Source organism: Canis lupus, chromosome 9 (genome assembly GCF_011100685.1).
Source record: "Canis lupus familiaris isolate Mischka breed German Shepherd chromosome 9, alternate assembly UU_Cfam_GSD_1.0, whole genome shotgun sequence".
NCBI classification, from domain to species: Eukaryota; Metazoa; Chordata; class Mammalia; order Carnivora; family Canidae; genus Canis; species Canis lupus.
In genome coordinates, this window is record NC_049230.1 from 30,727,838 (window position 1) to 30,748,237 (window position 20,400).

Sequence of the window (20,400 nt, forward strand, 5' to 3'; positions counted from 1 at the left end):
GAGACTTTTCTTGCTTTTGAGGTAGGCCTGTATTGCTCTTATGACTGCCTTTACTGCATTACAAAGGTTTTAGACAGTCAAATTTTCATTTCCATTTGCTTCCATGTATTTTTAAAATTTCTTTTTTAATTTCCTGGTTAATCCATTCATTATTTAGTGGGATATTCTTTAACCTCCATGTATTTGTGGTTTTTCCAAATTTTTTCTAGTGCTTGACTTAAAGTTTCATAGCATTGTGATCTGAAAATATGAATGGTAGGATCTCAATCTTTTTGTACTGGGTGAGGCCTGAATTGTACCCAGTATGTGATCTATTCTGGATAGTATTCCATGTGTGCTTGAAAAGAATGTGTATTCTGCTGCTTTAGGATGAAATGCTCTGAATATGTCTATTAAGTTCATCTGATCCAATGTGTCATTCAAAGCCATTCCTTATTGATTTTCTGCTTAGCTGATCTGTCCATTGTCAAAGTGGTGTGATAAAGTCCTCTACTACTACTGTATTATTATCAGTGAGTTTCCTTATGTTTATTAGTTGATTTACATATTTGAGTGCTCCCAAATTGGGTGCATAAATATTTACAATTGTTAGATCTTCTTGATGGATAGACCCCTTAATTATGATATAATGCCTTTCTTCATCTCTTGTTACAGTCTTTGTTTTAAAATCTAGTTTGTCTGATATAAGTATGGCTATTCCAGCTTTCTTTAGATGTCCATTAGCATGATAGATGTTTCTCCCTCTCTTCACTTTCAATTTGTAGGTGTCTTGAGATAAAAAATGAGTCTCTTGTAACAACATATCAATGAGTCTTCTTTTTTTTTTTTTTTTTTTTCCATTCTGGTACCCTGCCCTGTGTCTTTTGATTGGAGCATTTAGTTCATTTACATTCAGAGTGATTATTGAAAGATCTGAATTTAGTGCCATTGTGTTACCTGCAGAGTAGTGTTTCTGGTGATATTATCTGATCCTTTCCAGTCTTTGTTGCTTTTAGTCTTTTTTTTTTTTTTTTTTCCACTCAAAGAGTCCACCGTAAAATTTATTGCAGGGCTGCTTTAGTAGTCACAAACTCCCTTAGTTTTTGTTTGTCTGGGAAACATTTTATCTTTCCTTCTATTTCTAATGACAGCCTTAATGGATAAAGAATTCTTGGCTGCATATTTTTTCCCATTCAGCACGTTGAATATTTCCTTCCACTCCTTCTTAGCCTGCCAAGTTTCTGTGGACAGATCTATGAACCTGATCTGTCTTCCCTTGTAGGTTAAGGACTTTTTTCCCTTCCTAGTTTCAAGATTCTTTCATTATCTTGTGTTTTTTGAATTTGACTGTGATATGCTTTACCAATGGTTGGCTTTTGTTGAAATTAAAGGGAATTCTCCAGGCTTCTTGGATTTTGATGTCTGTATCCTTCCCCAGATTAAGGAAGTTTTCAGTCATAATTTGTTCAAATAAACCTTCCACCCCTTTTTCTCTCAGTTCATCTTCTGGGACTCCTATAATAGGAATGTCATTACATTTTAATAAGTGACTAGTTCCCTAAGAAGAGACATTATTTAAACAGTATTATAACTGGGGTGAAAGAATATTGACATTCTATTTTAGGTTTTTATACTTCTTGCTAATCTTACCCCATATAGCTACCATTTTTATGTGACTGTAATGGTAGAAGAGAGTGTTTCTCCATGTTGTCCCATATTTCTTAAAAACAGTTATCAAAAGCTAACTCAGTGGGTGCAGGACAAAAGCCTATTTTCCTGTCTTCTTTTCATTGATATCCTGATATTTTTATCTCCATTCTAGAGTATGAGTGGATTCACAACTTTTCTAGGGGGTAAAGGCCTGAAAATTAAGGGAAATGTTAAGTTGTTTGCCCTGCCATGGAGTTATGGGTCCCATTAAAAGTAAAACAGCTGTTAGGTAGGAGAAGAGGGGAGAAGGGAAAAAGGCTCAAAACCATTCATTAAAGTGAGTTTTTATTCTAGTTATTTTCAAGTTAGGAAATCTGAAAGCAAAGAAATGCACTAATGAGCTGACAAACAGCTCTGTGGAAGCTTGGCGGTGGCCCAGCAACTGCTCACGGGGGAGGACAGCTCTGGCGATGCCAGCAGCCATGCCAAGGCTGGGTGAGGCCAGGGGGAGAGAAATGCCTTGCATACCTTTGGACCTGTTCAGTCCATTGACTCAGGAAATAGGCCTGTGTCACTCGGCTGGTAGCATCATTACTTTGGGGTGGGAGGCCAAGGGTTCAAGTCCCACATGAGAAAGTTGGCAACTTCCCAAAGCCAATGCTTGTGTTGTCATGGAAGGAGGCTGGTGGCCTGCACTGGAAAAGAGAGCTCTCTCTCCTTGGTTCTTCCAGGGAAATGGGGATCCGAAGAGCAAGGGTGGCAACACACCACACAGCTGAGTTTGCCCCACAAGCTTTGAAGAACTCCAGTACGGAACTGAGAGGACCATTACCCAGTTGCAGGCCCTTCCCAGAGGAGAGGAAAGAATGAGTTCTCTGCCCGTGGTGCACCATCTCTTGAACTCCACCCTCAGCCCAGTCTTTGTTCCAGCTACAAGAAAGGTAGAGACCAAGAACAGCAAGAAATGGTGACAGGTCTTTATTGTCAGAGTGAGGAAGCAGCGGTCCCTGGTTAGTGAGGAACCCAAACGTGGAATGCACGTCCACACTCCTGTAGAAAAATCTCTTGATGAACGTTTCTTTAAAGTACTCACATGCCATGTTGCTTGGCAGTTTAATGTTACCTATGAAAGCAATTTGTCATTTAGAATATTTCAGTTAATTTAAAAGTTTAAAAAGGATCACCTTTAAAAATGCTTGGAATTATATATGTCAAATATACCTGACCAATTTGCTTTTTAGTAAATATTGAAAATCAGGGGAATAAACAAACAAAGAAAAAATGGTGGCAGAGAGGGGCCAGCCACTTCAGTGAAGGTGAGGGTGGTGATGGCTCTTTTTCAATACAATAAGCCTACTCCAATAAAAGGTAAATCATGTAGCATGAAATATACTTTCTTCTTCTGTCTTCTTCTTCCATGATCGCTTGCATGGCCTGGAAAATAGGTTTGTTCATCTGTTCATGGAGCAATATTTTAGCTTACAAGTCACTACAGGACTAGTTCTGGTTGATCTACTTTGTGCACAGCCCTGATGCCAGAGCCCTTTGCCCCAGGAACATGGGAAGCTAAATGGGGTTGGGGATAGTGCTCTTCTAGAAGTTGTCTTTAGAATGGAGAGGCCTCAAGTAACAGGAGCTACCTCTCAGCCTGACATAAAATCACCCTTCTCTCTTTTCCCCTTTAAATAAAATACCTTGCTTGTGATCAGCTGTGAGGGGGTAGTGAGTTGCACAGGGACTCCACTGAGAGGCCCAAGACTGATATTTCTGTGGCCAGGACATCTTTTGCTGTGCTCTCATGGGTTTCATTTCTTTTTTTTCTTTTTTTTAAATATATTTTTTAATTTATTCATGAGAGACAGAGAAAGAGAGAGAGAGGCAGAGACACAGGCAGAGGGAGAAGCAGGCTTCCATGCAGGGAGCCCAACGTGGGAAGTGGGACTCGATCCCAGGTCTCCGGGATCACACCCTGGGCTGAAGGTGGCGCTAAACCACTGAGCCACCCGAACTGCCCCATGGGTTTCATTTCTGTTCAGTTACAAGAAGCTCTCTTCTCCTCTAAGGCCTTCTCTCCTGAACCTAAACATGCACCAAGAGAGATTGTGATGGTCCCTGGAAAAGGAAAATCCTCCAAAGGTGGAAGAAAGTAAGCAGTTTTGGATCTTCCTTAGCATTCTGTGGCACCTGTCTTTATTTTCTAACTGGTATTAATGTCTTTCTTCTTTTTGTGAGGGCAAGTGTTGTTTGTTTGTTTGTTTGTTTTATTGTAACAGCTTTAAAGGTATCATTCAAATACCATACAATTTGCCCATTTAAAGTGTACAGTTCACAGGTTTTTAGTATATTCCCAGATTTGGGCAAGCCTAGCCACAATTAATTTTTTCAGTACCTCTAGAAAGAAACCCCACATCCTTTAAGCCAGCTTTCCCCAAGGCTCCTTCCTTCCAGCTCTAGGAAACCAGGAGTGTGCTTTTTGCCTCTCTGAGTTTGCCTATCCAGGACATTACATATAAATGGAATCAAAGATCTAGTTAAGCATCCTGCTGTTCTTCCACAGAGGCTGGCAAAGACCTTCTATCTAGTAGGACTTTGAGTAAGGTTATATTGTTACTTATATTAGGTGTATTAGATTACCTGGTCCTAGGACCAGTATAACCCATGAAGTAGGAAACTGGATAGTCCTGGATGAAAAGCCTCAAATGTCATTACCCAGAGTGTGCTGATGGTCTGGATATTATCAGACGGAAGGACAACCTATGATTCATAGCTTCCCCTAGGTCAGATTGCACAGACATGGTCTCCTGTACTCCCAGCCTGTTCAACGATATCACTCAGACACCATAAACTCAACAATTCAGAAATTGATTCCTTAGAAGATTGGAGTTCTCTCATGAGTTGGCCAACTCTCGGTAACCACTGTGTGTTAACAGGCAATAACACTAAAATGCACTAAAGACCATGTAATTTTTTCCCAATATACTGTTATCTGTTATTCTTTTTAACTCATTAGCTTTGAGGAAAGAATATTTGCTAAATGTTGTCTTTATTTCCAAAGCTTGGGGTAAAGATTGTATACACCCAAAGGCAGAGAGATAATTGGCCACGTTACAGTTTCAACCTCAAATTAACTCCCCTGTCTGAGTAAATTTCCTGGTAGAAGATCCCATTTTAATAGAATGTGAAAGCTGCAAGAAGGATGGAGCTTACAGATCGCAGTATGGTCTATTAGATAAATGACCAGGGGTAATCTATCTTAAAACCATGTTTTCTTTAACATTTAACAGAAAGCCCTCCCAAAAATACCCAGTACTTCAGAATTCTTGTCTAAATGAAAATAATGTGTATCTTCAACCCATGATGTGCCAGGGTTTGAGGGGAAATTGTTAAATATTAAGACCAAGAACCTTTTGGGAGCTGTTTGGCATTGTCATCTTGGGCCTGACCTCACAGCTTTCTCTTAGAGAAGAAAGCAAAAGATGGCACATTAAAGCTTTGCTCTCAGAGTTGCCACAGAGAGCCCCCCTAAACACCTTGTAGCTGGCATCTTTTCCCTGAGATGACTTGAGTCAGAAATAAAATTCTCATTTTTGTTTAGAAGCTAAAGAAATGGATGGCTTGTACCATTTAATCTCAAAGTCATCTCTGGCTCTGACAGTGGATCCCTACGTGTTAAGAACATGAGGGTGATCTTTTTTGTATTTAAAGTGAGAATCTTCATTTCCTCCTCTATTATCCTCTTTCCTGAGGTCTGTCTCTTGGTGATCTGGTGACTGTGAGTTGTATTTTGCAGAGTGCAAAGGTGGTTTTACTGTTTTAGGTTCAAATTTCATAGGCCTGAACCTCTTGTTTTAAGAATCAGATTCTCCATAATAGAAGTGAACAAAAAGTCCCAAATATTCATTTATTTGGGTTGGTTTACCGAGAGATGCTTTAAACCTTCTACCAGAGATGGCATCTGTTTATAGGGGCTCATCCTTAAGATTCAGTTAGTTATTTGAAAAAACATAGGGCCAGGAACTCTACTGGGAGACAGAAGAGAACTAACTATGGCCCCACCTTGAAGGTGCTCATGGTTTACTGGTAATTTGTTGAGGGGGAGAAAGCAAAAGTGGTGAGTCTATAGCAAAGGTATGTATGGGATATAACAAAACACAGTCTGGTGTGGATCAGAAGGAGTTCCCAGGGAGAGTGATTCTTGTATTGGGTTTGCAATAGGAATAGAAATTAGTCAGGCATCTAAAAGTTGGCAGTTGAGTAGAAGAGAGTGTTTTTGAGGCAGAGATAACAGCATATGGAAGGTACAGCAGTAGAGATAGCATGATGTGGTTCAGCGTGTCTTGGATGGGTGGGCATATGTTTTTGCAAGATAAGTCTGGACAAGTTGGCACACAGGAGCAACAGAAGCCTTGTATTTGGAATGAGGTGTACCACTTTCCTAGTTCCTAGCTATTCCAATATGGCAACTAATGCCCTGAGTTTTGTCTTAGCCATTACAACTAGATGCATGTTCCTCTCTTTTGCTCCACCCAGACAGAAATGTCATCAAATTCTGGCTCTGCCACTTACTATGTATGTAACCTCAGACAAATTGGCCGGCCACATGGAGCCTCAGCTTTCTGTTCTGTAAAATGGGACCAAAGTAAAAACAACATGATGGAGTTATTATTAATAATAGGATCAAACGAGCTCAATACTTGGCATTAAAAAGTTCTCGTGATATATTCATGGAATCAAACTGGTATGGAATAAAAAGGAAATTCTACTGCCTGGAAAACAGCCTTTAGCTTTCCAAATACCATTGGCTGCCAGAGTAGTCTAGGACACCTGTAATGAGGTAGACAGGGATCTGAACCCTGAAGAAGAGTGACAGGAAGCCAGTCACCTAGAATCAGAATGCAGTGGGCCAGCAAAGCAGGCCAAAGTGGAAGGGAAGCAACTTGTGCCAGAACAACAAGGGCACCTATCTAGGTCAGGAGTGCAGACAGGAGGGAGAAGGTGGCAGATGCTTGCTCATAGAGCACTTTTGGGAATGGATGCACAGCAGCCCATGGTTTCCGCTTCCCTGATGTCATCCTGGTGTCCTACCAGGCTCTGGAAAGAAATCATAAAAGGGAAAGAAGAGAGGAAAAAAGGGAAAGGAGAGAACAGCTGCATTTTTGTGTAATAACAATAACAACCTTTATGATAAAAACATTCAACAAACTAGAATAGGAGACTTCCTCAACCTGAAAGAGAGCATCCGTGAACAACCCATAGTGAACATCATTCTTAATGATGAAGGGCTAAAAGCTTTTCCTCTAAGATCCAGGCTAAGACAAGGTTGTCTGCTCTTGCTGCCTCTATTGAGAAATTGTACTGGAGGTTCTGGTCAGGGCAGTTAGGTAAGAAAAAGAAATAGAGGGCATCCAGTTTGGAAAGGAAGACATAAAACTGTCTTTATTTGCAGGTGATGTGATCTTATTTATGGAAAAACAATCTTGAAACAGAAGGAAAAGGTTGGAAGATTCATAGTTTCTGATTTCAAAACTTACTACAAATCAACATTGATCCAAGACAGTGTGGTACTGGCATGAGATTAACATGTAGATCAGTGGATTAGTATCAAAAATCAGAAAAGAAAAAACAAAAAATAAAAAAATTAAAATTAAAAGAAAAGAATCAGAAATGAAAGTTCTCATTTATAATCAACTTATTTTCCACAGGCAGTACCAAAAATTCAGTGCGGAAGTTAACCTCATCAACAAATGGTGCTGGGAAAACTGGCTATCCACATACAAAAGAATGAAGTTGGACTATTCCAGTGTCACAACATATATAAAAATTATTTCAAAATAGATCCAAGACTAAATGTAGGAGCTAAAACTATAAAATGCTTAGAAGACTTTATAGGGAAAATCTTCATAATGTTGGATTTGACATGAGAAGCATAAGCAACAAAAGGAAATAGATAAACTAGACTTCATCAAAACAATAAATTTTCTGCTTCAAAGGATACCATCAAGAAAGTGAAAAGATACCCACAGAATGGGGAGGACTGTTTACAAATCATATATCGATAACAGGCTTATATCTGAAATATGTAAATATTGCCAACTCAGTAATAAAGAGACAAAAAAGCAATTAAAATAAAAATGGATCTGAATTGGCGTTTACCCAAAGAAGACATACAAATGTCCAATAAGCACATAAAAGAAGCTGAACATCATTAGCCATTGCGAAAATAAAAATTGAATCCACGGTGAAGTACCACTTCATGCCCACTACAATGGCTGTAATGAAAAAGACAAACATTAGTATTGGTAGATTGGAAAGAAATGAGATCCTCATATGCTATCAAACGAACTTTAAAATGGTGCATTCACTTTGGAAACATCTGCAGTTCCTTAAGAGGTTAAACATGGAGGTAACGTCACCATAAGATCTCCCCAAGAGATATGAAGTTTCACACATAACTTGTACGTGAATGTTGATAGCAGCATTATTCATAAAAACCAAATAAAGGAAACAATCCACATTTTTGATAAGTGATGAATGAATAATTAAAATATGGTATATCGACACAATGGAATAATAATATTAAACAATAAAAAGAGATGAAGAGATCCACACAGTGGCATCATGGCATATATTCAACAATAAAGTGAAGTGAACTATAGGTGCTACAGCATGGACGAACCTGGAAAACATTATGTTAAGTAACAGAAGTCAGTCACAAAGGATAATGTATTATATCATTCCATTTGTATGAAATGTCCAGAACAGGAAAATCCATAGGGAAAAGAAGAGATGAGTGGTTGCCTAGGTTTAGCGGAACTGTGAATGACTTCTAATGGAATGGAGTTTACTTTTGTGGTGATAAAACGTTCTAACGTTGACTTTGGTGATGGTCGTGTAACTTTGTGAATATATGAAAAGTTATTGAAGTGTATACTTTCAATGCATAAATTGTGCGGTATGTGAATTCTATCTCAATATAAGTATTATAAAAATGAAAAATAACAAAACAAATAGCTGTCCTGAGTACTTTCCAATGCCAGGCACTGTGCTAAGCTTTATAAATTTACCTAAGTGTTATAATAAAAATGCAAGAAAGGTTTTATAATCTTTATCTACAGCAGGAAAACACGAGTTCAGAGATATTAGGGAACTTGCCCAAGGACACAAAACTAGTAAGTGGTTTATTAGGAGTTAGGACTTGGACCCATTTTTGTCTTACTTTGAGATTCAGGGCCATATGAAAAGGTCTTAGGTGGATCTTGCAGGCTTTCTTGTGTTCCAAGTCCAGTGTTCGCCATATGACCACCACCAACAGCAGGAGTTAGTGAAATCTCTGCTTCTGCGTTTGTCACCGTGAACTGTGGTAAGGCGTTGGCCCCGGGTGCTACTGAATATGGGTTGGAGAGAATCTGTCCTTAGTTCTGTTCTCTGTCCTTGCAAGGGTACATTTGTCCTAGAGACTCCCTTAGTTCCCCCTCAGAGGTGTCACAGCTGTAATTCTGGGAGTGAGACTCTTGACCCTCCACCGCCAGCACCTGATTTTATAGATTGTGTCTTGTGTTTGAAATGGAGCCCTGTTGCCCTTGGCTCTGTCTGCTTCCTAGTTCCAAGAAATAAAACGTGAGAAGGAAGGTGTTAGGCCCACGAAGACAAAGACATCTAATAGGCTTACTAAGGAAAATTTGGATGAGTTTTGGGAAAATGACTCTGAAGTAGATGGATTACATTTTCTGTTTGGGCTCAGTAATTAAGGGAGAGGGGGACCAAAGCCAGATGTCCTTGGGAATCTTGTCAAATTCCAAATGTTGGAACACATTTCAGGATATTTGACTGAGTTTGGCAGACTCTACACCTTGACTGTGCCCTTTCTTCTTGGACAAAGGTGACTGAAAAACTTGCAAGGATCCAAGTCCCAAAGAAGCCACGGGCATGATTACCCTTTTATGGGAAGTAGCACAATGGCACCCCTTGTCAATGGAAATATTTCCTGAGGGTATTAACCATGAGCATGGCTATGCTAGCAGGTTTTTTAGAAAGAGAGTGAAAATCACTGAGGTAACAACTCAGGTCCTAAAGGGAAACAGCATATCCTTTCATTCTGCTGTTTGTGATCAAGAGCAGAAGCTGGAAGGGGAAATGTGCCCTGTGACCGTTCACAGCCCCTAGTCCTGTGCATTCTGAAGTATTCCCAGGAATATTGTGGCCTCACTCTCATCTTTTGACTTTTCCACTGGATTCTTTAGAGTCAGAGGAGAGCCATGTGGAATGAGCACAATCAGAGAGCACTTCTTTGGTTGTTGGTAAACCCAACATGATAGGTTGGAAGGAAGAGGAAGGTGCAGATGAAGTCCTGGGAACAGCTGAGCCCTTGTTGAAACACCGAAATGGGGATAAGGCTGTGGATAAGCGAATGTAATGTTTCCATAGTAGTTTTTCTCATAGTCCCTGAAATAATTTGTTGATTCACAATATTTACTACTTACTCTATGCACTAGAAAGACAGTAGTAAATAAAACAGTTGAAATTCCCTGCTCTCCTGGATTTCACATCCTAATGGATAAAATACCATAGTGTTTGTGAAATATAATGTTAAATTACCAAAGTTTAAAAGTCAGTTGCAGAGTTGGACAGAGAGGGATAATTTAATTTTCCTTCCCATAAATAGCTATGATACCCCACTGGATATTTTACCCTAGTACTACAAATATTTATTCCATTTTCATCATAAATTTTAACATTGACTTTCAGTATTACCTCAGAAAATGTTGTCTTTACCATTAACGTGATGAATTATGCCCAATGTTAAATTTTGTAAAAGGAAGAAGTAACAAAACTTATCCTTTAAAATCCTCCCCCCCCCCCCGCCCCCCTGCCGGAGTAAAACAGAGAGACTGGGAAATATTTAAAACAATATGAAGCTAAAGCTTTCTCCATAAATACCTCTTTTTTTCCTACTTGCCTTCTAATCACCAGATATTTTTTATTCACTGAGGAAGCAAAATTTGAAAATAAAAATATAAATGAGCTCATGAGAGAAGTCATCGGTAGGCTTGGATTTTTGCTTCAAGACAAAAGGATGGTTTCCTGTCTCCCCTTCCTTCCATTTCTGCACTTCACTGTCATATTTTAATTCGTTGTGGTCAGAATTGCTATTTTTTAGTGGATTCCAATTCTGGCAGTTATCAAGGGAGCTCCTTTATGGTAGCCGTTGTGGACATGTTGATCCAGCTGGTCACAGCTGGTTCTGCTGATGCTCCCCAACCTCAAGCTCAGCTCCCTGAGCTATTCCTGATGGAAATGGATAATACAGCATGCCCCCCCTCCCAGGCTGGTATTATGTTATGCTCAGACTGAAGATTCAATGACTCCAGGTGACTGAGGGCCTCCCACACTGCTCCTTACTAATTACATCTGAGATCTACCGGCAATATTAATGGCCACAAGGAATCAGGTAAGTCTGGAGTATAGCCCCCTTCACTTATTTCTCTATATTCATTCACTCAGTCCACATACTAGAACTACAGTTTTGATGCCCTTTCCTTAGTCCAGTCAGTTTAGTTGTGTAATTCACTAGTCCAGATTCTGGAGACCCTAGCTCTAGTGACCCCATTATTTAGATCTGGTTCTCTTGCTTTGAATAAGACCCCAGAGAGTGTGCCCACTGACATTTAGACCTGTCAGTATCCACCAGTCTACTTCTGGCCTTTGCTGACTAGATGCAACTTGCTGGTACAGCCATTTTGAAAATGATGATGGAGGCAAGTATAGCCCCATGGACACTTGGGCATGATGGGACCTCCAGTAGCTCTGGAGCTATCCCTTGTCTCATCTCAGTGTGCATGTGTCAGGCTAGCTCCTGCTCCATTCCCAGCTCACCTGACAGTCCTATAAAGCATCAGTACAAGTTCCTAAGGTCCAAGTTTCAAGCTGCAATAATCTATACTGGGAGTTACTTCATGGTAGAGAGGGAAGCTTTTGGTGTCAACATTTATGAGCTGTTAGACATTCTCAATGTCATTTGGTCCCTGATTGTAGAGATAGGCAGATCTGGATTTTGTCTTTATGCCAATTCCCTGAAGGAAGTCAAAGTGTTGGAGCTAGGAATGCTGTGAAACTTCTCAGACTAACTCAAGGCCCCATTAAATTCCCTCTGGGGTTCATCCTGACATCTGCTGCTCCAGATTCCTGTTGTACTGAAAGTAATACTTGATTTCCTATTACTGCCAGCCCATGATCAGTATTTCTACATTGTCTTTCATTCCTCTCTAATGCTTCCTTGGGAAAAAAATCTCACTTTGGGTGTACAATTGAATTTGGAAGTGAGAGAGAGATGCATCTGGGAGAGAAAGTGCAAAACAATTGAACAAGATGCTTGCTTAGAGAACAAGATGGTGTTTACCTCAGGAAAGCGGGCTACCTTCTCACAAGTACATACATTTTTTAGTGTCCTTTTTTTTTTTTCTTGTTTAAGAAAAAGAAAAATTGGTCAAAGTTGATGACTCTTAGTCAAGTACAGAGAGTATTAGATACTTACCTTTTTATCCATGTGGAGGGCAGGGTTAAATGTGAGCTCTCAGAGCCCAGCATGAAGCCTGTTGCTTGTAACTTGAGGAATGGCCATTACCTTCTTTGACAAATTGTGTAATTCTCCAAGTCAGTGCAAATAAGAGTGAGTCAAACTTAAGGCTGCTTTTATTTTGTGTTGAGTAAATGTGTGCTTGATACAGAGAAGCAAAAGGAAGACTCATAGGTGAATGGTTTGCTAAGGTCATAAAAAATGAATGTTAGATACTATTTTCATCTAGTGATGATTTAACACCGGGCTGCCAAGGGAAGGCAAAGACTCATATTTGTGCTGCAAAGACAGTGTCATTGCCTTATAGCCTAACATAACCTGGCAGTCTCTGGAATGGAGGTAACATCTGGGTAAGTTTCTGAATTACCAGAAGAAGGTAAAAAAAAAAAATGAAATCTACTCTTTAAATACTGTGAAAATAATGCATCTCTTCATATTGAATCCTAAACCTCTGTGCCTACAATATTTTTGCTTTTGTTTATGAAACTTCCTTGGAACAATGTAATTGGGCTTTAAAAAATATATGATACCACCTTCCCTAACATATATTCACACAATCTCAGAGACCACATTTTATTCCACCTCTCCCTGTGTTTGTCCACAAGCCTTGTCTCTTTACAGCATCACTTAAAATTGCCAGCCTAGTTCTTATCTCTCTGCTGCACTCATAGGGTACCAGGACGGTGGTGAGGAAGGAAGAAGAGAAATACCATAATTGATTCCCTACCTTCTATGAGGTGTTTTACCGTCGTGGTGGCCCTCACTATAACCCCATAAGGTGGGATCATGGCAGTATGAAAGAGGAGGAAACTGAGCTTCAGAAAGGTGAGGCAACTGGCCAGAGGTCACACAGTTGGCCACACACAGCAGAGGTGGAATTTGAACCCAGTGTGTCTGGTCTCATAGCCTGAGGAGCTTTTTGTGGCTTGGTAAGCACAGAGATAACAGTGTCAATGGGGTCACTGGATGTGGAGTAGGTGGAAGGTGCTCTCTCTGCTCAAGAGGGGAATGAGTCCAAGGATAGCTTCACAAGGCCTCCTGTGGCACATGGACAGATGCCAAGAAAGACAGATGTAGGTGAGTGTAAAGGGTTGGCAGTTGTAGATGCATAAACAAGCCCATACCTAGAGCAGATCTTCCAGAAACAGTGACTCTGGGAGACTTATTTCATTTCCTTCCACTCCCCCATCTTAAAAAGTTGAATGTCTCATGAAGATGAAGGTAACCAACCATCTACAGAGGATTAAAATGGCAAGAAAAACAAAGGTGATCTAAGCATAGCATTAGCCATCTGTTTGGCATAGAGAGGGCGAACACTGATTTTGCTGGACAGGATATAGCATAGGACTTAAGTGACACTAGGTGATGTTTGTTAAACTGCAGATCTTATAGGACCCCTCTGATGCTATCTAGAGAGCTAAGCACAATGGGGTCGTTCTTCATAGAGGCTGACTTTTATGCCAGGAAATTTGAGGATGGAAGTGAGTATGCACTCTTTTTTTATTTCTCACTTGGAAATTTTGAAGGCAGGAGACCTTTTGGAGCAGGCTGTGATAGTAGGCAGTCACAGAAAATTAGTGTATTATACAATTGGTGTATTAGATTTTTTTATACAACTCATTAGGGAGACAGACAGGTAGAGGAGTTTCCTATGGAAGAAAGGAACTGGTAGCTGGACTTGGACCATTTTGCTAGTACAGAGTCTGTGTTAGAGTCCTAGAGCTGCTGTAACAATTTACCACAAACTAGATGGCCTAAAACAATAGAAATTTATTGTGTCATACTTCTGGAGGCTAACCATCCAAAATCGAGATGTCAGAAAGGCAGCTATGCTCCCCGTGAAATTTCTAGGGAAGGATCCTTCCTTGCCCGTCCCAGCTTTTGGTAGCCCAACATGTTCTTTAGCTTGTAGCAGCATGTCTCCCAGCTCGGATTCTCATCTTCACATGGCCATCTTCCTTCTGTGTCTTCATATGGTGGTCTCTCTTAGTGTCTGTTTCCAAATTCCCCTTCTAAGGTCACCAGTCATTGGATTAGGACCCACTCTAATGACTTCCTTGTGACTTGATTACATTTGCAAATACTTTATTTCCAAATAAGGTTACATTCTGGATCAGGGCTTAGGACTTTGGGGTGGGGGGGGCACACAATTCAACCCCAAACAATATTTAAAAGGGTTGGCAGCTGGGCGGGGGAACCCAGTGTAAGAACTGTGGTGATTTATGCCAAGTGTAGGGGCTGAAGTAGGCAGTGGGAAAGGGTCACACCGCAGGTCAGAGCCTCTTAAAGCATGCACAAATGCACTGTAATGAAACCAGCGTGTGGACTCTTACTTCACAATGGGCATAACTGCCCACAGTGGGCAGCACATGGCCCCAGTCAAGTAAAAGACTCCTCACCACCTTCCCTGAATCTTTCTCCCCAGTCCCTGTATATTGGAGTAGAAGAGACACAGGAAGAGGAGGATGTATCCCCAGAATGAAGGAGCAGACCACAGCCCAACTCCCCACTAAGGAACCTAGAGCCATTGGAAAGAGCTACACTGGAGGGAAGGGAGGAGAAAGGCAGGGCCAAATTTACTCGAAGTTTCACTGCATCAGACTGAACCAGGCTTTGTGAACCTAAGTGGACATATGGGTCTGAGATTTGCCCACGATATGATCAAGGGGTGGGGAAAGGGGCTTTAATGGCCAGTAAGTGAGGGAAAGTATTATATGCTTATATTTTTCCTGCTAAGTCAGTTCAGCATAGGAGATGTCAGAATTCAAGTCTAAACTGTGTGACCTGGAGCAAATCTTACACCACCTCTGAGTTTCAGATGCCCCATCTATATATTTTGGCTGATAATTTAACACACACACACAGCCTCTGCAAGACTACAGAAGAACTCTCTACGTTTTGGGGTATGGTTGTTACAGAGGCCCGAAACCACATTTGGCATTCAGTTTTCCATGTCTTGATTGTATCGTATCAGACAGAGCACTCAGCTTTTCTGAGCTTCAGCTTTATCTACAAAACAGGGTCGTGAGTCATGGGGTAAATGAGCAGATGAAATGAGATGTGAAATTACTTTTTATTTTGTAAAGTGTCTTATACTTGTAAAGTATTTCAGTCATGTCTCCTACTGTCTGTGTGTTTATAATACCAAATAGATGTAACGTATTGGATTAGGTGCAAGTATTGACATCACTTGAACTGTTATGATGATAATTTGTGATCAGCAACTTGCCCTGGACATTGGATACTTCTGGAAAGCTTTAAAAATACTTATTTTTAAGTCCCTCCCCCCAGAGGTCCTGATTTAATTGACATGGTCTTCAGCCTGGGCATCAGGGGTTTTCAAAGCTCCCAGTGTTTCGTTGGTGTGGTGCTGTGGATGTTGGATTGCGAGCCATAGGGTGAAAAACAACTGCAGAGTTAGGCTATTAAAATTCAGAGTGGATATATGTATGTATGTATAATATGTAATATATATATGTATATTTTAAAGATTTTATTTATTTATTTATGAGAGACACAGAGAGAGAGTGAGGCAGAGACACAGGCAGAGGGAGAAGCAGGTTCCATGCAGGGAGCCTGACATGGGACTCAATCCTAGGACTCAAGGATCACGCCCTGGGCTGAAGGCAGGTGCTCAATCACTGAGCCACCCAGACATCCCTATATATATATATATTTTTTTTTGTAGTCTAGCAGTATGTATTTTTTCTTTACCATTTTCTGTTATTGAAGTATAGTTGACACACAATGTTAAATTAGTTTTAAGTTGTACAGCATAGTGATTTTCCAAGGCATTATTACATTATGGTCTATTCAGCACGGGTGTAGCTACTAACTATCTGTCACCATATAGCACCTCCAATACTACTTTTAAAAGATTGATATATTTATTTCAAGGGAGAGAGTGCAGTAAGAGAGTGAGCAGGGAGAGGGGCAGAGGGAGAGACTCTTGAAGCAGACACCCCCACTGAGAGGGCTAGATCCCTCTGGGCTAGATCCCAAGGCCTATGAGTTCATGACCTAAGTGGAAACCAAGAGGCAGACATTTAAGTGGGCTGAGTCACCCAGGTGCCTTTCCAATACTATTTTTTAAACTGTCTGTTATTTTTCACATGCTAAGTTTCAGTATGCATATGGATTTGATTCTACAGGGAAAATTGCTTCATCATTTATTTATTGTTCCTAGATCTGAGTCAGTATCACAATATTTTCTTTATTTCTTTTTAAAGATTTATTTCTTTTGAGAGAGAGAGAGCTCATGAGCAAGGCAGGGGGAGAAGGGCAGAGGGAGAGGGAGAGAAAGAGAGAGAATATCAAGCAGACTCCCCACTGAGTGGAACCATTCATAGGACTCAATCTCAGGACCCTGAGATCATGGCTTGAGCTGAAAGCAAGAGTCAGATGCCCAACTGACTGAGTCACCCAGGCACTCCACAGTATTTTTTTAAATTTTGGATCCTAATATCTAATAAGGCACAACTTGAAAATTTGCCTTCCTGCTTTTTCAAATTGCTTGATTCCTAAACCTTTCCTGTGAAGTTTAGAATTGGTATGTTCAACCCTTGAACACTCAATGGATTTTTGTTTAAATTTCATTGATTATAGTTTGAATTGATAGAAATGGTTCTTTAAAATATAAAATATCCTAATCTGTGAATAAGATCTCACATAAGAGTATGGACAGAAAACAGGAACCCTTCTCCAGGTGTTTTAAGCAGAAAGTAATTTGATGCAGGGCCTTAATTGCTGGCTAGGTTCCTAAAATAGGTATGTATTTGTTTTGTTTGTTTAGTTTTCAAATATTTGGGGGCAGGGACTGGCTATGTTTTCTTTTTTTCTTCCTTTAGATTTTGCAGTGTCAACAGAGAATGATATATACTTTGGGTTTTTTTTTTTTTTTTTTTAAAAGAGACTACCTGTCCTGGCATGAGAGGGGGGAGGGGCAGAAGAGAAACTCAAGCCCACTCTGTGCTGAGTGATCTGGGACCTGATCTCATGACCCTGAGATCATGACTTGAGCCAAAACCAAGAGTCAGATACTTAACTAAGTGAGCCACTGAGGCACCCCAAGAATGATACATATTCTTAAGTGTTTGTTGGAATATCCTCTATTCTTTGCAGGTCATCAATTTTGGTGAATAGTTAATAAGAGTTTCACAAATAATATGTGTGTTCTGTTTATTGGGTATGGGGTTCTATAAATGTCATTTAGATCAAGCATATGAGTTGTATGCCAGTCTTCCATCTCTTTGCCAGTTTTTTGCCTGCTTCATTAATCAATTACCTAGAAAAGAACCTTAAAATATTCTACTGTGATTGTGAATTTGATTTCTTCTTGTAAATGCCACTTTTTGCTTTACATGTTTGAGATTGTGTTATGAAATGAATATAAATTTAAGCACTCAGAATTCCTGAAGAGTTCTGTCCTTTATCATTAACTCATGAACTCCTATTAATTTTTTTCTTGCCTTAAACTCAACTTTGTCTGATATTTTAGAGCCCCACAAGCTCCCTTTTGTTTAGGTTTACTAGTGTGTTTTCCATACTTTTACCTCTACCTTTTCTGTGTAATTATATTGTAGTTATTTCTCCTATAAACATATGTAGCTGGGTTTTCTCAGAATTTCCATTTTGAATAATTTTAAATGTGCAGAAAAGTTGAAGGAATAAAACAAAAAAAAAAATGCTTCCCTTTCCCCTAAATTCATCATTGTTTATACTTTGTCACTTTGGCTTCTCTATCAATTACACAATTTTATAATATTATGAATATTACACAATTATTTTTACTGAACTCTTTATATGTAAATTGTATGTATCATGTTACTATACTCTTAAATATTTATGGTAAATTGCATGCATTCTGGTTTTTTTTTGCATTCTGTTTTATATATATATATAATATGTATGCATATGCATACAACTCATATACACATTTTAATCATTTAACATTTTATTGCTGAGTGATTCATTGATGGATATGTCAGAAGGTATTTATCAATTCACTCATATAGGACATCGAGTTTTTTCCAGTTTTTGGCTACTACATATTAAACTGCAATGAACATTTGTGTATGAGGCTATCTATGGATATCTTTTTCTTTCAGTACACCTAGGAATGGAATGGCAGATTGTATGGTAGGTGTATGTTTAACTTTTATTTATTTATTTTTAAAGATTTATTTATTTATTTATTTATTTTAGAGAGAGAGAAAGAGAGGATTGGAGGGAGGGAGGAGCAGAGGGAGAGGGAGTGAGGGATCTCAGGCAGACTCCCTAGCAACTTTGGCACCCATTGAAGGACTCAGTCTCACAATCCTGAGATCATGACATGAGCCTAAAATAAGAGTCAGGTACTTAACTGTGCCACCCAGGTGCCCTGTAACTTTTAAAGAAACTCCGTTTTCCAAATTGCTTGTATCATTTCTATTCCTCCAGCAATGTATGAGAGTTCTATTTCTCCCACATTCTTGCCAATGCTTGCTTTGATCCATCTCTTCCATTTTAGTCATTCTGATAGGTGCATACTAGTACCTCATTGTGATTTAATTAAATTAATTAATTTATTTAAAGTTTTAATTTAAGTAATCTCTATATCCAACTTGGGGATCGAACTCACAAACCAGAGATCAGGAGTCATATGCTACCTCGGACTGAGCCAGCCAGGTGCCCCCACGTTTTCCATTTCTTTCTATCTCCATGTTGCTTTCTAGAGCATTATGTCATAGTCACCTTCTTATCCTTTTATTTCTCTTGAACAATTTTACCTCTCTTTTAATATTCTAATTTTAGTGACTATTGTATTTTTCATTTGCAGAAGGTTCTTTTTAAAATTCGTTTTTTTCTTAGTGTTCCGTCTCTAGACATTCTTTGCTTTCATTAAATGTCAGAAATGCATATTGAAAATTACTCATATTGGCCTGTTGTTAACTGTAGTTCCTTGGTTCTGATAGTCCTGTTTGCACATCTGCTAACTCTCTCACGTGGAGGGTTGTTTGCTCAGATCTTCATAACTCACTTATTGTATATGCATCTTCTGTGGGTGTTATCTCCTAGGTAATTCCATGTGTCCTAGTTGTGAAAGTGTCCGTAACTCTGATACCAGCAGGATCTCAGAGGTTTCAATGGTCCTGAATCAGATTTGGCGTTAATTGATCTCTTTGTGGCTCCCATACAGTACAGGTAACACGAATTTAGGTCCCATCTCTGGCATATGCTTGGGATTTGGTTTCTCCCAGTTGTCTTTTTATTTCTTTTTACTTAAGACTTCAGGGAGCATGAGCTTCCTTGAGGGCTCTGTGGTGTACAGGCTGGGGACTTTCTGGTTTCCTGGGAATGGAAGGAGCAGATCTTCAGGGATACAAGCTTTATTTTTCATTTTCTTTAGAGGAAGCGAGGGAGAAGGAGAGAGACAGAAGGAGAAGGAGTGAGAAAATCTCAAGGAGACTCCACACCCTGAGCCTGTGGAGCCTGACTCAGGGCCTGATCTCAGGACCCTGACATCATGACCTGAACAGAAACAAAGAGTTGGACACTTACCCAACTGAGCTGCTCAGCCGCCCCAGGCTTTAGGAGGGTTCCCACCTGTGGCCGAGTGCCACATCTTCAGTCCCTGTGTGAGTATCAGAACCCCAGATCCTGCCGCTGAAGCCTCTGTCTGTTTGGAACTTAGGAAGCTCCAAATATATTAGTCCTCTCTTCCCCACCTGTGTTCTGAATCCATTTAGACAGATGTGGAAGTCTGACCACAGAAATGAGCATTTCACCTTTATTGCAATGAAGCAGTGGCAACAGAAAAATTAAAACACTCTGCCTGTAACCAAACTTGCTCTCCAGACACAGACAGCATGGGAAAGTCTCATTTCTAGGAGCACAGCCTTCACTCTACAGTACAATATAACCTAGGGCAGGTGAGAATGCACATTTTCTACAATAGAGAGGTGCTAGAACGGAGAGGCCAGAAGGGGTTGATCCAGACATGCCTAGTAGTTCCTTTTCTTAAACTCATCAACCATTTAAATCACCCCTCTTCTCATGAGAAGGAGGGAGTCCATGATTGAGGCCAAGAGTATTAGTCTAAAGGAAGGAAGTTTCCTCATGAGAAACAAGGCTTCAGGGAGGCAGGTGGGGGGGTATTCAATCCCTTCTAAAGATATCCAGTGTGCTTGGGTCTCTGGCTTTCATTCTCTCTTTCCTTT

At 39.9% G+C, this 20,400-nt stretch overlaps 1 long non-coding RNA gene across 1 annotated transcript; it reads right to left on the reverse strand.

Annotated features, from left to right (window-relative positions):
• Positions 1 to 2,246: 2,246 nt before the first annotated feature.
• On the reverse strand, positions 2,247 to 19,869 carry LOC119873299. Its single transcript, XR_005363959.1, has 3 exons — positions 19,742 to 19,869; positions 8,846 to 9,226; positions 2,247 to 2,752 (listed from the first exon to the last, which is right to left on the reverse strand). It is a non-coding gene; the product is annotated as an uncharacterized LOC119873299 (long non-coding RNA).
• Positions 19,870 to 20,400: the final 531 nt, after the last annotated feature.